The following is a 20227-nucleotide window of genomic DNA, read 5'->3' as shown; positions in this document are numbered from 1 at the left end:
CAAGCGGCCATCTAGCTGAGAAGCATCAAAGTCCACATGGAAGAGGCACACCAGCCTGTGTGATCACGAGCTGTCGAAGAGATCAGGTATCAAGCATCAAAGAACAAAAAATCATATCATTGTAAATGTGGATGAGTGCAGAGTGGAGACTCAAACCCATTGGTAGGCAACTGGACACCCCCTTACTGAAGGGTTGTGGGGAGATGAGCCAGTCAGGGTGCAAGGTAGCAATGATGAAACATGTAACTTTCCTCTGGTTCTTAAATGCTGCCTCCCCAACCCCCAATGTCATGAAACACAGGGAATCCAGGACAGATGACTCCTTTAGGACCAGTGGTGAGAGTGGCGATGCCTGGAGGGTGGAAGGGATGTGGGGTAGAAAGGTAGAACTGATTACAAGAATCTACGTATAGCCTCCTCCCTGGGCGATGAACAGCAGAGAAGAGTGCTTGGAGATGTCGGACAGTATAACATATGACAAAATACTAATAATTTATGAATGATGAAGGGTTCATGAGGTAAGGGAGAGTGGGAGAGGGAGGAGGAAAATGAGCAGCCAATATTAAGGGCTCAAGTAGAAGGCAGATGTTTTGAGAATGATGATGGCAACAAATGTACATATGTGCTTGACACATGGATGGATGTATGGATTGTGATAAGAATGGTACAAGCTTCCAATAAAATGATTTTTTTAAAGAAGAAGAATAGGCACGAGTTAGTAGCCCCAAATTGAAGGCCCATCTATCTTGAATAAGTATTCCTATCCTTTTTATTTGTAATCTTTAATGACCCAGCCAGAAAAAGGAACAAATCTGTTTTAGAAATATAGTCAAAATGCTTTTTAGAAACAAAGATTGTGAGACTTCATCTTATCTGCCTTGCGCATACTATCAGGAGAGACAAGTCACTAGAGAAAAATTGCATACTGTATATACTTGAGTATAAGCCAGCCCAAATATCTGTCAAGGCACCTAATTGTACCACAAAACCACTAAAAAGTGCTAAAAAGCTCAGCTATACTCGAGTATATATGGTAAAGCAGAGAATCAGCAAGATCAAACAAACAAACCTCTCTGAGATGGGTTTTTATAGTGGGGGTTAAATGGGCTCAACACAACAGTTGTGAGAATGGCAATTATTCAGCCACACCTTCCCAGTGGTGCTCTCAGTGAAACCAGCAGCTTCCCTTCAGAGGAGTTTCAGCTTTGAGTCTCATCTCGCTCCTATTTGAATTTGAGTTATCCACAGTCGTCCAAAACTAGAGAGAAAGTATTTGGTATTTTCCATTATTCTGCTTTAATTCAACATGCTTGCAGAGCAATTGATTGTTGTCAACAAACGTCACCATGTCTTTGAACAAAAAGACTCTGTAAGGCCAACCCATTATAAGAAAAATGTCCCTCATGTCCTCTTTTCTGATTTTCTCTCCTTGCAAGTTATAGGCTCACCCTGGTGACCTTAGCCAAGAGCAACTGAATGCTCCAGACAGTGCTGGACCATGAGCTCCTGTGGGTTCTTTAGCCCTTTGTGCACCACGTTTCTTCCTCTATGATTTAGCTCAATCACAGGAATGTCAAGAGAAGCCCATGGAGCCTTGTGTCCCATTAGAGGGTCACAAATGCAGTTGATTGGCCTCAAGTTCTTATTCCTTGGGATTTCACAGCAGGCATCTTGGAAGCACATACATAGAAGGCAGGTGGAAGGGAACAGAGAGTGGTCTAATAAGGGAAACATTTCAGTCCAGAAGTGATACTGTTTTATTTGGTCTCCAGACATGTGCGCTCGTGTTTTCAGATTTTTCCAGGGTGAGTAGGAATTTTGACGGGAAGAGAGGAGAATGGGAATGTAGGCAGGATATGGCAAAAGTGCGCCCAACCTGATTATTTGCTTCCAACCTGAAGTGACTTGTCAATAGGCCGCATCTCACTACATAAGACCCAATTACCACGATAGGGCTGCACTGCCACGTGGCACGTATGGCCTAGGAATCAAAGCAAGAACTTATTGTTATTATTATTAATCATCTGTTCTCATTTTAAGTCAGTTTTTAGCAATTTGATAGGGCTTGGCTAGCAGAGATAAGACTTTGCTTTTTGCATCTTGCGGTGATTAATGAAGCATGTTTCGTAAGAAACTATATTTTGCTTATATTACCATGTAACCTCAAGCAAAAAATGATGGATTTTTTTCAAACAAACAAACATGTAGTACTTATTGTCTTCTAACAATCTGTGTTGTACAAACAATGGCATAATAAACCTAACTACCGTGGCCTAATAAAGCATTTCCATATTATATTTATTATAAAGAACATAAATATTTAGCCAATAACATTCAACTCCATGAGGTGTTTCCAGAAAGAGGCCAGTGAATAAAGTATCATAGCAGCCAATAAAAAATACTACAACATAATCCGTTAATCTCTATAAACTACAAAGAACACCATCTAAACGGGAGATCTTTCACCAGTACCTTAATGTGACATCTTCCATTCATGCAGACAGTGGAATCTAAGTTAAGGACTGGTTTATGTAACCTGCCCATTGGCATATTTGGTGTGCTTTGGTAGTTCATTCGCTTTGGTTCCATTTACCTGCAAGGTAAATTCAAACTCACATTGCTTCTCTTCCCATTTCACGTAGGCTTATGTGAGAGACACTTGCTGCTGTTTTTATTACTATAGGAGGACATCTCTCAGATTTTGGTGTCACACGAGTTTTTTGGGTTTGGGGGTTGTTGTGTTTTGCATTATCCTTGTAGAAATAACTGAGCTAAGGATGGATGGTCAGATGCCTACTCATGGGTTTAAGTTTGTCAGCTACAAGGAAACTTCAAAAGGTTTACAGAAAACAGAATTAAAAGATAACTTTTCGGAGTCCCATCATGTAAAGGTAAGGTGAACCGATGGTGTTCAGGGGGGTGTGTTAGGCTGTTTAAAGCAACACAGGATCTCTGCAGCAGAACGATGGGCCTTTTGCCCGTAAGATTTACAGCCTTGGAAACTCCAAGGGGGCAGTTCTACTCTATCACTAGAATCAGAATGGACGGATGCCAGTGGGTTGGGTCGGATCATGTAAAGGTATTGGCATTGAGCAGCGTTCTTCATACTTTGTACAGAGCTTCACCTCATTTAAGTGGTACCTCACTATGATCCGCTATGTGTAAGCTGTTATTCTCTTCTAACTTCAGATGTTCAGAGACGGTACAAAGGAGCCCAAAGTTCTTTCTGTCCAACCTTTGGCAATAACTTTTTGAGCACCTGGAAAAGAAAACCGTGTGACTCATCCTAATATTAACCACTGACTAACCCCACAGCTATCAGGTTGATTTCAACTAATCACAACTCTGTAAGGCAGAACAGACCTGCTCCCTTGGATTTTTGAGACCTTCAATATTAACAGAGCAGTTGGCTTTCTCTTTCTCCCAGGGAGTGACAGGTAGGTTAAAAGTGGTGACCTCCTTTAGCTTAGTGGCCCAACAGTCAACCTTCAGTGTCACCATTGACTGAAGCAATTATGTTTACATCTTTTGCAGAAAATTGTAATGTAGGGAATGGGTAAGATTTATATTGAACAGATCCAATGGATCTATATGACTTTTAATTACATATATGATGGGGGTTCCGGTGGCACTTTTGGGTAAGGCTGTCCCCTGCGTTGTGTGACTATGAGTTGACGACGGGATTTGGACTATGGCATAAATTCAGTGAATATGTTTTCCTCTTCTTAATCAGTAATTGCATAGGTATATTCATACAAACTCCCTGCTACTGCATTGATTTTTGACTCAAAACAATCCTATAGGCCAGCATAGAACTTCCCTTATAGATTTCTGAGAGTGTAAATATTTATGGGAGCAGAAAGCCTCATAGTTCTTTTGTGGGGAGGTTGGTGGGATCAAGCTGCTGACCTTTTGATAAGCAGGCCAGTGAATAAGCCACTAAGCCACTAGACCTCCATGTACATGTGTACTATTACCAAGAGCAAAAACTAACAAACCTGTTACCATCCACTGCACTCTGACTCACAGAGATCTTGTGTGTTAGAAAAATATTCCGCAGGTTTTCTTTTCTTCTCTTAAAAAAAATACTTTTATTGGGGCTCTTCCATCTCATCACAATCTATACATTCCTCCAGTGTCTCGAGCACATTTGCACATAGGCCGCCATCATCATTTTCAAAGCATTCTCTTCCTACTTGAGCCCCACCCACCCTCCCTCTTAAAACCTTGATAAATTATAGATTATAATTTCCGTATCTTACATCTGTTATTCATCCCCCTGGGAGGGGGTTCTAGATTGATCCTTGTGATTGATTCCCCCTTTCTCTCCCCACCATCCCCTAATCCTATTAGTATCTACTCTCATTGTTGGTCCTGAGGGGTTTATCTATCCTGGATTCCCTGTGTTCCGGGCTCTTATCTATAGCAGTGTGCATGCTCTGGTCTAATCTGATTTGTAAGGTAGAATTGAGGTCATGATAGTGGGGTGAAGGAAGCACCAAAGGACTAGAGCAAAGTTGTGTGTTTCATTGGTGCTATACTGCACCCTTACCGGCTCATCTCTTCCCTGTGACCCCCTTTGTGAGGGAATGTCCAATTGTCTACAGATGGGCATTGGGTCTCCACTCCATGCCCCACCTCTCCTCATTTACCTTGGGTATGGTTTAGTTCTGGATCTTAGATGCCTGATACCTGATCCCATTGACACCTCATGATCACACAGAATGGTGTGCTTCTTCCATGTGGGCTTTGTTTCTTCTAAACTAGATGGCCACTTGTTTTTCTTCAAGGTTTTAAGACCCCAGATGCTTTATCTTTTGATAGCCGGGCACCATCAACTTTCTTCACCATATTTGCTTATGCACCCGTTTTCCCAAAGGTTTTCTATGGGTTATTATTTGCCAAGTTTTTCTTCTGGGGAGCCACAGGGTGGTTTTGAACTGCCAACCATTACATAAGTTAGTAGACAACCACAAACTGTTTGCACAAGCCAGAGGTTGTATGAGTTACTCAGGTGAGAACTATATTTCTGTGGCTTTCATGAGTTATTAGATCAAATAAATACATTGGCTCTATGTCAATAGGCCAAAGAAAGCCCATAGTTACAACTTAATAAAAAGCAGTTAATGGACTTACTGAATAATTAATGGATGAATGAATTAAACTGTACCTACTCAGACTGTATGACTATGGCAGTACACAAATATCTAACAAATGTGGTCTATATGAGATGCTGTGCACAATAATTTAGGGCCAATCTCCCTTTCTTATGTGGAATAGTGATGTAGAACTACCTGGAACATTACCACCACATAATTCTCTTGACTACCATCATAGAGAATGGTCAAAAGAAAAGACATTGAGCACTGCCTTGGTGACCCAGAGCCATTAAACGTCTTTGTCAATCACACACACACACACACACACACACACACAATGTGTAGCTATAGGTGTTGTTGATCCTGTGGCAGACTGCCATGTACCATTTAAATAATTTATGGTTAAAGAGCTGGCATTGCCATATTTTGATGACATATTTTTGATTTTAGGGTAACTGAAGGGGGTGGTGGAAGAATCGAGTTTGGGCAAAACAGAGTGGGTAACCAGGGAATTCTGAGAAACACGCATTCTATTCCACACCCAGTCAATATGGATCAAGAAAAACAAAACTCATTTGTTTTTTGTTCCTTTATCACAGTTTCCTTTATTATCATTTTACAGAAATAATTACTCTAATAGCTAGCTATTTGGCTTGGTCACATCTGTGAAACTCTTATTCACTTTGCTTAGCAGAGATGTTGCACAAGAAGTCCAAATTCCTGAAGATGTTATTAGTTTTCAATTGTTATTTTAAAGTGAAATGCAAGCACCTCAGTTTTGTAAGTATTTTAATTTAGTGTGTGCATTGAAGGCCTTTTTTATTTAAAAGTAAACACAGATAGCACTAAAATAGTTTAACCAAGGAAACAAGAATATCTCTCAATTACACAATAAGAAGCATGGCTCATAGACATAAAATGCAGAATTTTCTGAACATGGAGTTTAAAAGAAAAAAGTTTTAGAAGCCTCTGACTTCTGTTTAGCCTTAATATTGGCATCTCATCACACACATTCTAGAAATCCTTTCGTCAGTGCCTTCAACTTTTCAAGTTCAAACAGTTTCTACATAGAGCAGGAATTGTGAACATTTAGTGTGTCTTGGGCTCATTAGTGAGAAATTTAGATTTGAAGTGATCACTCCATTCTGGAGGTTTCAGAAGAACAATTTCTACACTTGCCACGATTCAGATGAAGATTCGACCCCTTGCCCACTCCATGGACACTATTAGCCGTGCCACAACTGTGTTTTCACAGAAGCGTTCATCAGAGGATTGAGGATGGTGCGCGTTGAGTCCTATTAGGCATCCGTTTCACCACATGGACGTTTGACTTCTTAATCCTTAGGAGCAATGCATTTCCTAAGGACCTGACCGTGAGCTCTTCGCTCATCCTCCTGGCGTGGTTGGCTTCCTCCTTGCTAATGAAGGCCATTACCCTTGGAGAAGACCTGGCATTTCTTTGTTCTTTGTTCTTTGTTTTGTTTTTTCAGATCTGACATTTCTTAGGAAGCTTTCAGGCAGAGTGAAAAGAAGCGTGAGAGTGGACAGGTTGTTCTTATTATGTTTCTTGTTTGTTTGCAAATTCCACCAGGAATAAAAATCTAGACCATTTCCTGGTGTTACTTAAAAAGTGACATGAAATAAACTGTGCTGTACAGTGTGTCAGAGATTTCCACTTATTTATAGCTGCTCAACAACAACAGCAAAAGAAGAAGAAAGGAGGAAACAGCTTGATTTGTCCCGTAGAAAACACAAGTCTGGAGAACAACATCTCAAGGTTAACATTCCAAGTTCACTTTCACCTCAATGAATTACTTCAGAGAAAGCTCAGCCAAGAAATAGTTTCTAGTTCAGGATCACATCTTGATACGCCTGTTTGCTTAGAAAAATATGTATATATGAAATTTTATCCACAGACTTTTGGTTACATGTGTACCTTCAGGCCTCCCAGGTGACTCTGGTTAGGATTACCTGACAAGTAATTTGGTCTTAGGATAACCTTAGCATATTTTTAAAGAATAATTTGCATATCAAAATTAATTCATTTCAACTCAATGATTTTCATCAAATGTCTACAATTGTTGTATCATCACTCACAATCCAATTTAGAATGTTCCCATTGCAGCCAAAAGACCTCTCTTGCTCATTTGCTGTCACTCCCTTTTCCAACTCCAGCCCCAGGAAACCATGAAGATAATGTTTTAAGTTAATATAAACGGAGGCACACCTGTCTGTTTTAAGGTTCGCCCATGTTATTACATGGGTCTGGACATTGTTTCTTCTTATTGCTGAATAGCATTCCATTGTACAAGTATGCCACTCATTTTTTTTTATTCATTCTCTATTTGGTTGGCATTTGTGTTGTTTCCCCATTTTTTTTGCTATTATGAGTAATGTGGCTATGAACATCGACTTACAGATTTAGTGTGTACCTATACATACTTTCATACTTTCTCTTGAACATATATGTATGAGTAGAAATTTTGTTCCTATTATTAATCTGTCCATCAGCTTTGCAAAGAATGCTTCTACCATTTTGTACTGCAAAGATCAGTGTTTGAGGATTCCTGTACGTTATATTCAACTCAAATCTCTTTTTAATTATATCTATTCTACTGAGCATAAGATGATATCTCATTGTGGTTATAATCTGGTTTTAATCTCAATCTAATCATGAGATGAACATTTAAAAAATGTCATTGCCTCTTCATAACACCTCTTCCAAATAATCTAAAAATGAATCTGAATTCAAAAGAGCAAGATAAAGGAGGTTAAGCTTTAAAATGACTACAAGATCATAGACACTTTTATTAATCAAATATATCAAAATGTAAAGCCATTGTTTCATGACTGATGTTCCATTTAAACCTATACACATTGGAAGGCGGTGTTTCCAACTCTTTAACCCTTTCCAGAAGAATTCTGCCCTCTTTGACCTATAGCACATCAAAACTGCGATTTGGGCAACCATGGTGGACTCAATTGTGAGTTCTATCTGTTGTTGTTTTTTAATTAGAGCAACAAAAATAAGCTTGAAGGGGCAAGATCAGTCTGTAGGATGGATGGGGCAAGTGTCCCAGTGAACTACTTTTCAGAAAGACCCTAATGCTCTGGAAGAATGAGCACTGTCCTGCTAGGAAAAAAAATTCTTCGGCACAACTTTCCTGGCCCTTTTTTCATTAATTCAATGGGTGTTTAAATTTTCCTAAAATGTCTTTATAGCAACTCCCTGTGATCATTCTATGCCCTTTAAGAAAACTCTATCAAGGCTGACCCTTTGAAGGAACAAGAAATCCATTGCCATGATCTTCTGAGCTGACCTCTTGGCCTTGAACTGAACTGGCCCACCAACTCCCCTCAGGAGTCCCTGCTTTGATCGGTTCCTGTGACATCAAAGGCTCATCCCTGGTTATAATTCATTCCATAAAATCATCTTCATTAGCTTGGACCTTGCTTAAAAGACTGGGGGAAGATCCACTCTTTGAGTTAGCTGATCTTCACGGGACATTTTTGGTCCAAATCCAGAGATAGTTTACTGAGGTTGCTTAAAAGTGAAGCTGTCCAGCCAGGGGAGACGTCCTGTGGTCGCATCGGGACCAGGCCAGTCCTCCACCAGGGTCTGGCCGTCAGCCGCAGTTTCTCCACCCATTGAGACTGACAGTCTTCCCACTCTCGGTTCATTTTTGAGGACTTCCAACCCTTTGGTAAAACTCTTGATTTATCTGAACACTGTTGTTTTATGGGGATCAACATTCCCACAAACTTGTTATAAATCCACAATGGTTTGAGAAGGTGTCCACTTGACTTGTGTGAAATATTTCTTATTAGCCACATGATCTCAAAAAAAAATATCTCCCCTCTCTATGGCAATAAAAGTACACTTTCAGGGTTTTTTTGGAAGGCATCTGAATGAATTTGGCTGCAACCCTTCCCTGATCACAGAGACATGTACGAACACTGAGTGTTTGGAATCACCTGGTCATGCAGAGATGGGAATCCAGTAGCAGTATCTCTTGATTCACCTACGGTTATCCCAATATGGCTTCTTTTTTCTCTCCTTTCCTTTCCTTTTCCTTTCTTCCTCTCTTTCTCTCTCTTTTGAAGTGCGATTTGGGTGGCCGTTTACAGAACAAGTTGTTCCTTCAACAAGGTTTACGCCTTGTTTTGCAACCTTAGTTCTGAGGGTGCCGATGCTCTGGACTGCTGTGCTGATGACGACGTTCCTCACTAATGTGGTGGCTCATGCTATGCCTATGGTTTGGCGGAAGGAGCTCTGGTGGGACAGGGGTTAAATGTATTCAGCATCTAGCCACAAGGTCAACAGTTCGAAGCCCATCAGTGCCTCAGAGGGAGAACGGTGGAACAGAATGCTTCCATGAAGATGTAGAGTCTTAGAAACCCTGCCCCACATCGACTTAATTCTCCAGGGTCACAATGAGTCCGAATTGACTCTGTGGTCCTGGGTGTGGTTGGTTTCCCTGTGAGATTGCAAGGTGATTGCAGACCTGGGTTCAGTTCCAGATTTGAAATATATGTCAAGGTCAGAGTCTAAGGGGACACCCCCATGGTTTTTTTCCCCAGTTACTCCTAGACCAGTTACTCCTGCAAGCGTGTCTAATAAAGGATGGACTTCATCAAAGCTATAATCATAATAGAAAAATCAGATTAAACAAGAGTATCTTCCCATCATCACAGAGGACAAAGTCAGGAAGTAAGGTTATATAAGGTGTCATCAAAGTAAAGTCATCTCTAAGATACATTGAAATGCATTGCAACCATGGAAATGCAATGTAGCAAAAACCATAAACAATCGTTGGGTAATAAACTCCAGGATTTAGAGGCAATCTTTCTTTTTCCCCATTGGTGAATTCAAATACAAAGTTAGGAAACATTAATAAACTTTCTGTACTTTCTCTTGGTGAATATCATGCCTGATAAATACATGAAGGGCTGAAGCAATTGTGCAGTTTTCTCACTGGTTCAATGGTTTCCCGCCACCCATCTATTTCCCTGAGGCTTTTTCCTAAGTGTATTGCTTTTGCAAGCTTAAGCCACAGCCATTACTCCATGGAGTATAATCACCAATACATCATCAGAGGCTGGAGGGGGAATGAAAGGCATTGGGAATACTGACCATCTCTTTATTAATTCAAGGAGCAATCACTAAATATGTGAATTTGCGTTGACTGGAACCCTGCCTGTATCATGTGACTCCCAGTGGTGTTAGCCAGGCCCTGGGGTTCGTGAGAGTTGCAACCCTGTTTAAATACAGAGAAGTGAGAAGCAGCAGATCAGATTAGCATTTGTTTGGGAAGGATAGAGTTCAATGGTAAGCGATTCAGGCACAGCGGTGGTCAAGGGTACAGACAAAAGCTACCTCAGTGAGCAACACACAAGATGCCAGGTTGTTGGGGATTCAAACTGGAAGAACTGAAAATGACTCAAAGGAACTTAGAGTCTAGAAACTAACTCCTCCTCCTCCTCTGTCTCTTTGTTAGTGAAATTAAATACACAGAAATTGTGCAGTAGCGGTCCTGTAGAGTGTATCTTCTTATCAACCATACGTTTTTCATTCTGATTGAAGATAGGGGCTGTGAGGGTGTAAAATAAAGTGTGAATAATTGAGGATGTTTAACAAAAAGAAATGAGAAAATAAGGTATTTTCACTTTACAGGCTTATAACCACATTGAACAGACAAGGTCCATATGTATGTATGTATGCATGTATGTGTATATGTACATGCCCAAAACTCTTTCCCCCAAAAACAGAGAGAAAGAGAAAGTGGATGATGAAAGCATGATGGGATGAATTAGAGAACTTTCTGGAAAGCTTTGACTCTGGGAATGGGTGTCCACAGATAAAAGGAGAATATGGAGTTGAATGGAAGAGGAGGCCAAGTGTTGTTTTGTTAAGTCACAGCCACCTTGGTGTAAGGGGAGATGAGAGGTGTGGTTGGGAGAAGGGTCAGGTCAGGTCATTGCCATATAGTCATTCCTGACTCAGAGTGACTCTGGGTTTCCGAGACTAACCCTTCAGGAGAGTAGAAAGCCTCATCTTCCTCTGGTGGAACCCCTGGTTTTGAACAGCTGACCCGTAGGTAGGAGCCCAAAGCGCAACCCACCAGGCCACTAGGGCTCCGATTTTATTCAGAGTGAATCCCACAGAAGCAGAGAGGCCTGGGATTAATGGAGAAATGCCAGGTGGGAGAGGTAAATGCCCCAAACCGTCATCCCAGTAGGACTTGTGGCTGTCACCACAGCTCGGGCCCCACTGTGACCATCTGTCTTATTTGGAAAGGCTTTGCCCCCGAGGCTCCTTGCCTAAGTCTAGTCGCCCTTCCAACCAGCAGTTTTGTCTGGAGACTTCGGACAGGAGCACTCATGGCATAATGTTAAACACTGATCGCTAATAAAACGTCGTCAGCTGCTCCGGGGGACAAAGACGTGGATGCCTGCTTCCTTCAAGACGGGCAGCTTTGGAAACCCTGCTGGGCAGCTCGACTCTGGCCTGCAGGCCACTCTAAGGTGGAATTGACTTGACCATTACAGGGTCAGTTGCTGCTTGTAGGTCACCTTTGAGGGCCTGCAGACAAGGGTGAGGCAGATGCGGACTCCTCTAAGACCGCAGAATCTTTTTCCCTTCGATTTAGTCTCCAATGTTTGCCCCTCCTAAGGTCGATGTAGGGTCCTGCTCCATCAGATGTTTGCCAGGTGTGGGTTACAAGCAGAGGGAACGGTAGGTAGCATCTTCACCGCATCCTTTCTTTCAGGCCTTTCTGTGCAAATGTTTGTGCCTGCGGAAGTCTGCAGTCAATAGTATCCCTAATCGTGCCGAAGGCTGCATCTCAGAAATGCTCTGGGGTTTTCCTCCCCCCCCCCCCCCCCTAATATGAAGGCACTTGAACAACAGGGGGTTTTCCAAGTCTACCTCTCTTTACTTTGAGACATTTCACAGAGAGGCTGTAAAAGCACCTTTGGGGATGTTAAGAGAAAATGACATCTTGTTGCTGGAATAAGGAATGAAGACACAAGAGACAGCCAGAAACAATTCTTCTGTTCAAGGGGAGGAAGTATATTGGGGGAGCGTTGCTTTGAAAATCCACCCTGCTTTTGTGAAAACACTCTTCAGAGGTTGTTAAACAAGGGAATCGACTAACAAGAGTTTTGAGGATGTTTCGGAAATCTGTATGGCCCGTCGTGTTAACCCACTGGGCTGTATGTTCTTTGTGTCCCCAGAAGCCAGTCGAAAGCAAACCCTGCTCGTTGGACAAAAGCATTGAGTGCTGATACCCTCCGCATGGATTTAGCTTCCTCTCCGTTAGAATGTATGCAAGCAAACTCTGCTAGACCCGCCATCCATTTATCTTTTTCTGTTTGCTTGTTAAGTCCAGAAGGCATATCCATATGAATAGAAGCAGTCTCAGTTAGGAACCCATAAGCTACGTGTCTTGTGCAGCTGTGGCCAAGCGGCCTTCTGCTGTTACCTTAAAATTATGGGAGCAAAACTCTTTCAAAAATGTGTCTGCTCACATCTAGGAACATAAGAGATAGAGAATACTGGTTGGGTGCGTGCGTGTAGAATAGAATAATATTGTTCACATACTGGGTGGTCTCATCATCCCGGGGTTCATTATCTAAGTTCCTGCCAAATTGAAGTTGCGCGAGGAAATATATCATCAGAATATGAATTGTTAAGTAATGAGTTGAACAATTTCAAAATTAGCACTCACAAACAAGCTCCTCCATGCCTAAATCTGAAGGAGTGAATGATTCAATGCAAATAGATTATTAAAATGAAATAACAAATCTTGTGGGAAAATTTGACGAATAAGAAGGCTAATGAAATTTTTGAGCTTGTGTCAAATTATTTCAAATGAGAACTTTGGCACAATTTGAGCAATTAAATGAAGGAACAGAGAAAAAAGCCAAAAAAACATGAAGACGGCTACGTGGGTATACAATAACTATTATAAATGAAAATAATTTCATTATTCAAATATTAGGTAAAAAAAAACCCTGTTAAACAAATCACACCTTCAAGTATTTGAGCAAGCTTGTAAATATGGTCTTGTCTACAGTAATGCTGTAGGAATCAAATATGACGTGAACTATCTTATCAAGCAATTACATACATGCATCTGAGAAACACAGATAAAACTGCTACTTTCCTGTTTTAAAATCTATACTAAAATAAGAGCTAGTTCTAACTACAAAGTTACATGTGCACCTTAAACTCACTAATAACATAAGATAAACTAAACTTCGTAATTATGGAATTACCATTTAATATATAGATGCACTCTCATGGTCAACCTTCATTTGGGTTTCAGTAACTCCTCTCAGTTTCATTGCCCTTGATCAAGCCCTAGCAAGCCTCCTACACCCTCCTGATTTTTGAATCACTTGCTGTTCCCTTGTCCCTGGGTTTGTTAACACCATTTCCTTTCCCCCTTCTCCCCCTCTCCCACGTACCCCTGGAACCATCAGTCCGGTTGCCTTCTCCTCCAGATTGTTTATCCCACCTAAGGAAAGTAAAAGGAAAAAGAGAAAGAACTAGGAGGCAAAGGGCATTTATAGAGGTCAAAATACAGGCATGTACATATTTATATATGACGATGGGGAAATAGATCTATGTGCATATATTTATAGGTTTAGTATTAAGGCAGCAGATGGACATTGGGCCTCCACTCAAGTACTCCCTCAATGGAAGAACACTGTGTTCTATTAAACTGGCATTCCATGATGCTCACCTTCCAGACACAATCACTGAAGAAAAAGAGGGTGCATAAGCAAATGTGGTGAAGAAGGCTGATGGTGCCTGGCTATCAAAATAAATAGCATCTGATGTCTTAAAGGCCTAATGATAAACAAGTAGACATCTAGCTGAGAAACAACAAAACCCACATGGAAGAACACCAGCCTGTGTGACCATGAGATGTCGAAGGGATCAGGTATCGGGCATCAAAGAACAAGAAATCATATCATTGTGAATGAGCAGAAGTACAGCGTGGGGAGCCAACACCCATCTGTAGGCAACTGGACACCCTCTTACAGAAGGGTCAAGGACATGAGATGAGCCAGTCAGGGTGCAATGCAGCAATGATGAAACATACAACTTTCCTCTGGTTCTTAAATGAGTCCTCCCCACCCACTATCATGATCCCAATTCCACCTTACAAATCTGGCTAGACCAGAAGATGTACACTGGTACATATAACTGCACTGGAAATATAGGGAATCCAGGATAGATGAACCCCTCAGGACCAGTGGTAAGAGTAGCAATACTGGGAGGGTGGAGGGAAGGTGGGGGAGAAATGGGGAACTGATTACAATGATCTACATATAACCCCCTCCCTGGGGGATGGACAACAGAAAAGTGGGTGAAAGGAGATGTTGGACAGTGTAAGACATGACAAAACAATAATTTATAAATTGTCAAGGGTTTGTGAGGGAGAGTGGTCAGGGAGGGGGGGAGATGAGGAGCTGATACCAAGGGCTCAAGTAGACAGCAAAAGTTTTGAGAATGATGATGGATCGAAAAAAGATAGAAGGCCATTCTGTGGCCAGCACTGCTCTTGCTTGTCAGTGGTGTGTGTGCTGGACCCCAAAGCATTCCCAGATGCACTTCCCATGGGAGGATGAGCTCGCCTCCCTCCTATTGCTTGCTCACACCCCTCTTACTGTACTAGAGAGGTTTTTGAGATTTGTTCTAAAATAAATATTTAACGTTCAAAAAGAAAAGTAAGTGCTGAAGGTACAGGAGACCGGCGATACCTTTTCCAATACATTTTGAACCTAAGAGCAATGGCATTTTCTTTTTCATTATTGGTCGATGGGCTATATTCCCACCTTTAGTGGCACTATCCTTACAAGGCTGGTGATGTCTCTGCTCCTGCAAAACACAAACAAACAAGCAAACAAACAAAACCATCTGGTGATTGAGCTTGCCTTTGCATTTGTCTCATACTCTTTGAAATCACTTCCACACACTGCAGGTACGGACAGCAATCCAGCCCACAGGGAAGACATAAGATCAAAGGATCACAAATGAGTATGGGAGCTTTTAAGTATTGTTTCTGAATGAAAACAACAATTAAAAAACATTCACGGAAATCTTCTAAGGGCCTGCCAATCACCTTTGTGTGGCAAAGAGATGAAGTTATTTACTACTGCCTTGTATGTACAGCTTCTTTTGACAGCCTCGCCCCTGAAGTGAGTAAAATAGCCAGAGAAGCTGCATTACGTGAAGAAAGAACCCCACACCTGATGGCAGAAAGGCTTATGAATAACTCGCCATATGCAGATGACACAGCCTTGCTTGCTGAAGGCGAGGAGGACTTGAAGCACTCGCTGAAGAAGATCAAGGATTGCAGACTTCAGTATGGATCACCACTCAATTTAAAGAAAATAAAATCCTAACAAATGGACATGATAAATTGGAGAAAAGAGTGAAGTTGTCAAGGGTTTTGTCCTGATTGGATCCATAATCAGTGCTTACGGAAACAGCAATCAATAGATCAAGTGATACATTACATTCGGTAAATCTGCTTCGCAGGAGCTTTTTAACGTGTTGGAAAATAACAATGTCCTTGAGGACTTTGTGCCTGAACCAAGCCATGGTATTTGCAGTCACCATACAAGCAAGTGACATTTGGACATTGAATAAGGATGCCTGAAGAGAAATCAATGCATCTGAATGTTGATACACCACTGACTCCTGAAACAGCAAGCAAATCTGTCTTGGAAAAAGTACAGCCAGAATACTGGCTCCTTAGAGGCAAGGATGACAAGACTCGGCCTCACATTATTGGGACATATTGTCAGGAGAGACCAGTCACTGGAGAAGGACATCGTGCTTGGTAAGGTAGAGGGGCGACAGGAAAGAGGAAGGCCTTGGCCAAGATGGATTGACCCAGTGGCTGCATTCATGGGCTCAAACCTCAGAACAATTGTGAGGGCAGTATGGGACCTGGCAGCATTTTGTTCTGTTGTGCACGGGTCCTATGAGTTGGACCCAAATCAACAAGACCTACCAACAGCAGCAACAGACATGAAGAACAAAATCACATGTTCCAAATCAAGCTTTTGTACTGAATAATTTTAAAATATCAAAATTTTGGTAATGCCCACACTTAAATGGAATTTCATTTTATGAATTTTGCTTGAAGACATTGTACTTATTTTATCAATATTCTTTCTTGTCAGTTATTCAAATGCATTTACTGCGGTAGCCCCCAATTTTTTTAATGGCATCATTTTATATGCGGGCAAACTGAAATGGCAAAATTATCTGCAGTACTGTGGGAAACAGAAAGATTCCTCCCAAGTCGTCTTCCCCCAAATGTATGTTAGACTCAGGACACTGCTTGCAGCTAATGGTAAATGATTGTCAAGTTGCCTCCCTGGAGGCAGTCAGTTGCCAGACTACTGTCTGGTTCCACCACAGGTAGGCCCCACTCCCTGCTCTTAAGGACAATGGGCTACTTCTCCCTAAAGGCTTGCAACCATTAGTCTGGTCCCTGTGGGTGGGGTTTACACCCTACTGATAATGGTTTCTATTGTGGACTAGAGAACAGGTCAAACCAGCTCAGTAACATCCAAAGTTACTGCCATCCTGAATCTAGGATCCAGGCATCTTGTCACATGTGTACTCCTAATACCTCCCCTTCCTATTAGGTGGATACCCCCAGATACCCCCCTCCTATTACTGTATTACCTATAGCACAACCCTTTCCTGTGATGTATGTCATCACCTGTAATTAGGGGCATGCTCATCCACAGAGAATATAAAAGCCTTGATTAGCAATAAATCAATATCTCTCTCTCTTTCTCTCCCCACGTGGACCACCAAGTGAGGCTGAGGTGAGCATGCTACCATGAAATGTGTCTGACTCCATTGTTTCAATCTCTCTTCTTTCTCTCATGCTCTCTGTGACTTTAATCTTTACTTATTATCGCTGTACAATTGCACCTACTGGACCCGTGATGATGTGTTAGGGCGGGTAGCCTGACACAGTACAAAAATTGAGAGTTCCAGAAGATAAAAGGAAATGGATTTGGTTACTCATTAGCCTGCTAACTTCAAGGTAGGTGATTGGAAACCACCAGAAAGACAGGGTTTTGTACTCCTGTAAAGGGTTACAGTGTTGGACATGTAACTCCTGTGCTTTGTACTCTTGTAAAGAGTTACAGTCATGGTCAGTTCTACCCTGGCCTACAGAGTCACTAGGAGTTGGCATTGACTCAATTGCAGTGAGCTTGTTTGTTTCAAAGACCATTCCCAAATGAGTTTATTGTTTAAAATGTGATGAATCAGAAGGGACTATTTCCATTTAATGCTTGAATTTAATGGATGCAAATCTCTATAATTATACTGATAATATTGAAATGGCTAACATAACTGGTTCTATTTCTTATGGAAGTACAAGATGGAGAAAGAAAAACTAAATTGGAACTAAAATTGTTTTATCTGTCAACTGTACACATAACAGTAGTACTGTTTTGCTTTGTGTAATATGACCTTTCTGCTAATGATTCAAATTATTGAATTGAAAGAGGAACAAGTGATTCTCCACATCCCAGTAGACTGTTTGAAAATTCATGTTAAAAATACTGAAATGATAAACAAATAAGGTTTTGTAGCCAGAATATTTATCTAGTATGCCAAGCTAGGGGTCAAAGTTGTAAGAGGAAGTGGCTGATATGCTCTCCACCAGTCCTCTTTCTATATCATTTTGTTTGCAAAGCATCCAGACATAAATCACTTACTCTCTGATTTGCTAGAGATAGATTTAGTGCCCGTCATAACACAACCATGATTGGTAAGGATGAAATCAGTTCGATATGCAGAGATTGTATGTTGCCATACTTCAACTGAAGTCATGCTTTTGGCTTAACTCATGAACTGCACACAAGAATGTTAGTATCTTAAGCCATTTTGCAACAAGTTGATGCTGTCACTACACTTTTCACTGCACAAAGATGATCTTTTCAAAGAACAGATGAAGTAGGAGTTGGTACCCACAAAGTGGAACTTTGGGGCATTTACTTCAACTTGTTTCTCAGTTTGATCCATTTTTAGCAGCTCACATGGTAAAATATGGTAGTCAGAGAAAGAGCAACCCATTGTAGATGTTTACAGTGATATGTGAAAAATAAATACATTTAATAAGTGATAACAATTGATAAACTCCAAATTAAAGTTTGAGAGTTATAAATTTCCAAAATAAAATAGATTTTTGTAAGTGCACAAGCCAGCCGTATATGCTACTGTATGTTAGGGTGGTACTTAGGGGTGCAGTAGAAAATTTTAGAACAAAATGCATATGCCATTTCCATTTCATATTCTGTGCAGTCACTCAATCTTGTAGGACATAGAGTCATAAATCATTATCAGGAAGCAGTTGATTTTTCTCCTGTCAGTTTACACCATTTTTGTCACTTCGACTCACCCATGTGCAGTTCTTAACACAGAGGTAGGCAATTATCAGATGTGCAAATGTCTTTCTAATCGTTAGCCCAAAGAGCGTGCTGTCGCCCCGAAGGCGGTCATGGAATCCGTGCACTCGGATTCCAAATGCTTTGGAAGGTACGGCCAAAGACTAGACACACGTAAAAGAAGACGTCAGCAGAGAAACTAGAAACAGTGCCCCAAAGTTCTGAGGAATCAGATGTCGTAGACAGCCTTTGCACGGGTTGAGTCAGGCTCCTCGAGATTCATAAATAATGGCGCAGCTCTCTGCTGGCTATTAACAGATCAATTATACAAATTAAGAAAACATTGGAAAATAAGCAAACACTGCCTTTCCAGAAGTGTGAGAAAGAAACAAATCAACGACCAAAGAGCTCCAGAAGTATCGTGGAGGGCCAGGGATCAATTTCACAGGGAAGTGTGATAATCTCGTTATTACATGAGAATCCGGTTGACAGATTTTCAGGAAAGACAAGTGTTACTCATGCAGGCATGTATGATTCCATAATATAAATAAAATACAACATATGTCCCAATTTTGAGATTGCTTTACCCATATTCATAACTTTAATGATGACAACTGCATAATAGAACACTAATTTTCATTCCTAAAGAGGCTCAATAACATTGTGTACAATAATGAGTCAAGAAAGACTTGGTTTAATATGTTTATGGTATTTGGAAGGAGATATTATTTGGCAGCTTCATTGTTTTGAAATCATTGAAGAACTTATAAGAGCAAAGGTTAGGAAGAACATTTTAGTTGTAATGTTTTAGAGAGGAAAGATCTATCTAAAAATAAAACATAGTAATTTGTTGTAATACTCGTCTTTTGATCAATATATTCTCTTTTTGACACCCTTTCATTTATAATAGCTTTTATTATGATGCAAGCATCAAAATCAAAATATGAGCCGCTTAAAGCAAAATTGCTAAAAATCAGTTTCTCACCGTAGGTGAGCGATTGAATTTTGAATTGATTGCAGGACAATAGAGTTCACAGACTCATTTTCTTTGTTGTGGAAGATGGGGACGATTCTTTTTGTAGAAAACGTGGCGCAGAGTAAAAAAGAGAAAAAATATGCCCCATATCCACTAAAATTATTACCGTTTGATCCAGTTTATCTCATTCTGTTAAAATGATGGACATAACTTTTTCTTTCAAGTGCTGAACGAGAGTCACATTTTAAAAGAAGTGACATCGTGGATAACTAAGACATGCACACACACATGCTCATACATCTCACTGGAATATGTGAGTCAGCAGAGGAGAGGTCAGTTGTCCCTTGTCAGCACCTACACACGCTTTCATTCGACTCTGTCTCCAGAGATGGGTGGGGATGGGGTGGGGAGAGACTCTTCATCAGGTTTCAAATGATTTTCTAGAGACGGTTGTTTTTCTCATTGTACAAACCTCTGAAAAAAATCATAAGCGCAGTATTTCCTTTTTAATATATTGTATTAGTGACTTCGTATCTTTTTTCTCACATGAAAAGTCTTTGCAAACTCACTTAGCCCGAGAAGCCCAGAATGGCATCAACAGAAGATTTCTCAATGTAATTACTAGGAAAACGAGGAATCAAAATCCAGACTGGAAGAAGGCAATGCATTCTTAACATTTCCTTCCTTCCTTCCTTCCTTCCTTCCTTCCTTCCTT

General features: G+C 40.9%; 1 pseudogene; it reads left to right on the top strand.

Moving 5' to 3' along the window:
• The first annotated feature begins 2777 nt into the window (after window positions 1–2777).
• The window catches only part of LOC142451741 (transcription initiation factor IIB pseudogene), a 44690-nt pseudogene continuing 27240 nt past the window's right edge, over window positions 2778–20227 (top strand).

The sequence above is a fragment of the Tenrec ecaudatus genome, chromosome 6, assembly GCF_050624435.1.
Source record: "Tenrec ecaudatus isolate mTenEca1 chromosome 6, mTenEca1.hap1, whole genome shotgun sequence".
Taxonomy (NCBI): Eukaryota; Metazoa; Chordata; class Mammalia; order Afrosoricida; family Tenrecidae; genus Tenrec; species Tenrec ecaudatus.
This window is presented reverse-complemented; position numbering and strand designations above follow the sequence as displayed.